The sequence below is a fragment of the Microtus ochrogaster genome, chromosome 2, assembly GCF_000317375.1.
Source record: "Microtus ochrogaster isolate Prairie Vole_2 chromosome 2, MicOch1.0, whole genome shotgun sequence".
NCBI classification, from domain to species: domain Eukaryota; kingdom Metazoa; phylum Chordata; class Mammalia; order Rodentia; family Cricetidae; genus Microtus; species Microtus ochrogaster.
Window position 1 is genome coordinate 89,231,926 of NC_022010.1, and position 5,569 is coordinate 89,237,494.

Here is a 5,569-nt window from a genome sequence, read left to right on the forward strand (position 1 = left end):
CTTTAAGAATACTATCAGCATGCACTCTGTGATATTTATCTATGAATATTCTTATGTCTACATGTTAGTATCTCCCCCTTCTGCTATATTAACTCTTAAATTATAAATTAGTGCTGTGATTGTAATTTGGTTATGGACTAGTTTGGATAATATTTGATTTTTATCTGTGTGATATTCATACAAATTTTGCTGTTAAATTCAAAGCATTACTGCAAATGTCATAGTAGTCAGGAAATTTCATTGTGAGTGGCTTTTCAGAGAGTGATGTTTTAGATTGCTTTGGATTGGTATTTCTTGCTTCTATCCTCAAATTACCATCTGAGAAATACTGCTTCAGTTCTTCAATAAGGAGAAAGCAGAGCTTTGTACCTGCGTTACTGAACAACAATGCAGTAAATACTCCAACAACCTCAACTTCAACATCAAGGACTTATCATGGTACATTCAATATTTCCTTTATCAGTTCTGGTAGAAAGTCTTATATTGAACATGTGTCAAGAAGTCAACATCTGGAATAAGTTCTTATATTTTTGAAAAGTATTATCAAATCTGAAAGGAAATAAATAGTGGGAAAATGATTCCAACAAATAACCAGCAGAAATTTAATTTTCAGACAAATGCTTTGTAAGTACTCAAAACAGTCTTGATGAATCTGGGTCTTTGCAGACAATGCTGGTCTGGTAATACTAAGCTGGCGATCTTTGGCTTAGACTTTAGATTTAACTCAGTGATTCTCAAGCTGTGGGTCACAACCACTTGGACAAACCCATGTCTCCAAAAATATTTACATTATGATTTTTACTAGTAACAAAGCTAAAGTTATGAAGTAGCAATGAAAACAATTTATGGTTGGGGCTTACCACAACATGAGGAAATGTATGAAAGGGTCACAGATTTAGGCAGGTAGAGAGCCCCTGGAAATGTAATGTTTCTCTCCTAGCTAGTGGCAAATAATAACGACTTATAGTTTAACAGTGCTGGTAAATGAAAGAAAGAGCCACACAAAAATGTGACATTACTGCTGATGATCCCAGCTGAGGTCCCAGCCAACATTAACCACCAATTAAACAGAATACCTAATAACGTGATTCCCACAGACTTTAAGTTTTGTGCCTTGAAGGGGGGACAGGATCTTATCTCTGTTGTGCTTGTCTGACCCCCAGAGTCCACATGAAATGATTGCTTTATGCCACTACATTATATGCAACATTAAAAGCCACATGAATAAATCATGACAGATGAAAATTTCCAGAAAGTATTTGTTGAGACCGAAATATCAAGTTTCATATAAATAGTATGAAAAAAAAACTGGGAGAAACCTAGCTCCCTGAACAATCTGGGACAGTTTATTCTGAAAGATACATGTGTTCAAATGTATATTATTAATACTGGTATGTTCTAATATTGCTATTGGTAACATGATATAAAAGTGGCCTGAGTCCAATTATTTGTATTTCACATATGCAAAAAGATAACAGTTTAATTCAAAAGGAGAATACTAATATAATTAAAGAGTAACTTGTAATTGTGTCGCTCAAAGAAAAGTTTTAACATAAAGGGAATATTCAAAGTAGAGTAAAATAAATGAGTTCAATTCAGTTTGTAGTTTTATCTAAAATTTTTTGGTCAGGAATTCTTACTCCTTTTCTTACCTATTGCAAAATTATGCCCTACCTCAGGAAAATATGTTTTTTATTTTCTCATCAAATAATGACAAAATAAAAACCCAACAATAATAGTAGTAAAAATTAATTCACCATGTTGAAATTCTTCACTAAAAATACTATATGTACATGCTAAACATTTTTTGTGTATTCTGAGAACTTCAAAATACTTATTTGGCTTATGCTATTTGCATTATTGCACTAAAAATATTACCACCTTTCTTAACTGTTTATATTCATAGATTATCTTTAAATTATATTTTAAGAACATCTATATATCACAATCCCATGTTTAATAAACTCAAACAGTTTATAAAACTATTGAACTGCAATAGTCTTGAAAATATACTTTAGGTTAGATAAATTCAGTATACAAGTTTGAATGAGGATAGCTTAAGCTGTTTTAAAGAAGTATACAAAAACAATAACTAATATTTTTTATAATAGCACAATAGAGCGTCATTTTTTAATTACTCTCTCTTCTTTGGGATTGTTATGTTACCTCTAAAACTAAAAGAATAATTTGAAAAGCAGGTGTGATGGTTCATGGCTGTTATGTATATAATCAATGAGGCAGGATGGCTATTAATTCCAAGCCAGAATTGGGTATATGAAAAGTCCTTGATGGAGGAAAGGGAAAAATAAACATTTTTACCTTAAAGAGAAAAATACACATTTTAAATTAAAACAACAACAAAAGTCATCTTACTCAAATGTCTTTAGCTTTATATTATAAAGAAGTCCATTAGTCCATAATTAATTACTTTCAAAAGCCTTCTTGGTTACATAGGAAAATTCAGCAAAAGTAGTTTTACTCGTTCATTTATGCTTAGCAAATATGAAATTATTTTGTCCTAGCAGACTGAGGGTCTCGAGAAGTTTTCCACTGGGAATTTGGGGAATATTACTTCTGATACTGTCATAATTACACTGGTTACAGAGTAATATACCCTTGCTTAGTGACAAGTGTCAAAGTCAAATAAGTCCTGCGAAATAAAAATTCTTTCAATAACAGAATTGATACTGAACTAAAATATATACAACAAATGATATATACATTTTAATTATACAAGATACATATGTATTATATGTAAAGTCCATAGCTAATTTGTTCAAGTTTTGTAAAAATATAATCTATACTATAAACTTTTGTTAGTTACCAACATCATCATACCTTCATTTTAGAATAAAGACTAAATATTTATCTGTAAATAAAGGTTTATTTTTTTTCAAGTGATCTGTGTTGACTTCTGGATAAAAAGAATAATAAAATTGTACTGATTTAAAGCAGGACAAAAAGAGTCTACTCTGAAAGATACCACAATAAAGACTAATCAAAATGGTTTCAAATTCTAAGTATTTTGATTTATGATTTTAATAGGCTTTTTAAAAATATGAATTGTTACATTATAGTTATGTACTTGATCCATTTATAGCTCTAACAGGATAGCATGGACAAGTAGGCTGATTATTACTAATAAGCTGATAATAACTGGATTATTAGACAGTCCTGTCATCATTACATTAACCATATACAGGAAACGTATCTATTTCTTATTTTTGTCACTTTCCAGAATGATTCAGTTTTATTTCCCTCTAGAACAGCTGTGCAAACTTCTTAGTTCTTTTGAATATCCCTTGAGTAAATTAAAGCCTGGGATAAAACCGGACTCGCTGAACATAGCGGACAATGAGGACTACTGAGAACTCAAGAACAATGGCAATGGGTTTTGGATCCTACTGCACGTACTGGTTTTGTGGGAGCCTAGGCAGTTTGGATGCTCACCTTACTAGACCTGGATGGAGGTGGGTGGTCCTTGGACTTCCCACAGGGCAGGGAACCCTGATTGCTCTTCGGGCTGACGAGGGAGGGGGACTTGATTGGGGGAGGGGGAGGGAAATGGGAGGCCGTGGCGGGGAAGAGACGGAAATCTTTAATAAATAAATAAATAAAATAAAAATAAAAAATAAATAAAGAAAAAAATATAGAGCTCTCTAAAATCTAGAAATCAACCAAAGAAAACAATTCACCACGTCTTAGAAACTCTCAGCAGACAGTGGTTTATCTGGGAGAAGATAGAGCCCTATGATCAATCCCAAGCCAGGGAACAACTACTGACAAGTTTAGTTGTGTGCCTGTCCCGGAACCAATATCTGTTATGAGTGCATGATTGCAATGGCTATGCCATGCCCAGAAGAAAGAATTCCAGTCCCATAGATATGGGCTTACGATCATTGTTAAACTCAGTGGGTCACAAAACAAAAAGTAAATCGGTACTGAAAATACTTCTGTATATGTGTTGTTTTTATTGGTTAATAAATAAAGAAGCTGCTTTTGGCCAATGGCTTAACAGAATATCTTTTCCAGGCTGGAAAAGATATAGAGAAGGTAGGCAGAGTCAGTGAGAAGCCATGTAGCTACCTAAGGAGAAAGACAAGAGCTGCCAACCGGAACCTTGCCAGTAGGCCATGACCTCATGACCTCAGATTAATCGATGGTTTAGTTTAGGATGTAAAAGCTGGCCAATAAGAAGCTAAAGCTATTAGGTCAAGCAGTGATGAAATTAATACAGTTTCTATGTGATCATTTCAGGAATCTAGGCAGACAGGAATGAACAAACAGCCTCTCCCAACAGTATGCATGAATGTAAGACAAAGATATACAGGAATTAAGGAGGAGAATTGCCAGTGATAGGAACTGAAGGATGAGAAAGGGTGAGAGCAATCAGTATTAATTATGTAAATGTTTAAAATTATCAAAGAAAAATTTCATTAATATAAAATCAAACTCATGCTCTGATTGCCATTAGACTATAACTCCTATACCTTAATTATATTGTTTCTGAAATGGGATTACAGACAGTGAGGTAAAGAAATTAGCATGTACAATACACGTAGAGCAGCACGGGACACACTGCAAGCACTTAGAACGTGGACGCTCGGTGTGCACAGCTTTGCTTTATTTATCATTGAAGCGTAGACTTGAAAAGAGGCTGCAGATGGAGCAGGCAACAGAACAGATGAGTCAGGACGAGCTCGCACTTCAGAAGACGGCTTCTACTTAAAAGATATACCTTATAAAAAATAGAAAAAAAAAACGTGCAAACCAACGTTGTACCAATTTGGGCCAGTTCAAATAAGGACTAGACCATTGGGAACTGAGAAGGTGATTCACCTAAAGTATTTTGCAGTGGAGTTTAATTTCACTAGACTTGATAATTTTTTATATGTAGGTAAATAAACAAATACATGTAAATTATATATTAGCAGATTCCTTGTATTTTGAATATTCTGGAACTTAGAAAACAGTGTAATGACCGGCATAGCTGAGAGTCATAATGCCTAGGCTGTTTTCCCATTTTATGTTTAGTGTCTGGGAAACTAGGCAGGTTATGATATTTTGGTAACTACTTTTTTAACATTGGAGGCAGGGACAAATTAAGGCTTTAACATATCATTAAGTCTAGTACTTTAGGGGAACACAATTGACAGGTGGTAAACAATTTGCTGACGTTACTCTGCAGTTTCTTATCTTAAATATGTGGCTATGACAAAAAGGTGTTTTTTATCTATGTAAATAAAATAATAACAGGATTGAAAAATAAAATGAAATTCATAACAAAGTGTAATATAAAGTAAGACAAATATAAAACCTGCCACCTCTTTGCAATCTTTCTGGGGGCATTAGTTTTGGAAACTTTACTACTGTTTCTGAATCTCATGACACTGTGACTTTGACGGACTCTTGGGAGGACAGTGCTATGCAGAACAGCAGATATGGTGACTCCGGGATTGTCTCAAAAGTATAGCACTCTTGGGTATATTCCCAAGAGTGGTATTGCTGGGTCCAGGGGTAGGTTGATCCCAAATTTCCTGAGAAACCGAAACACTGATTTCCAAAGTGG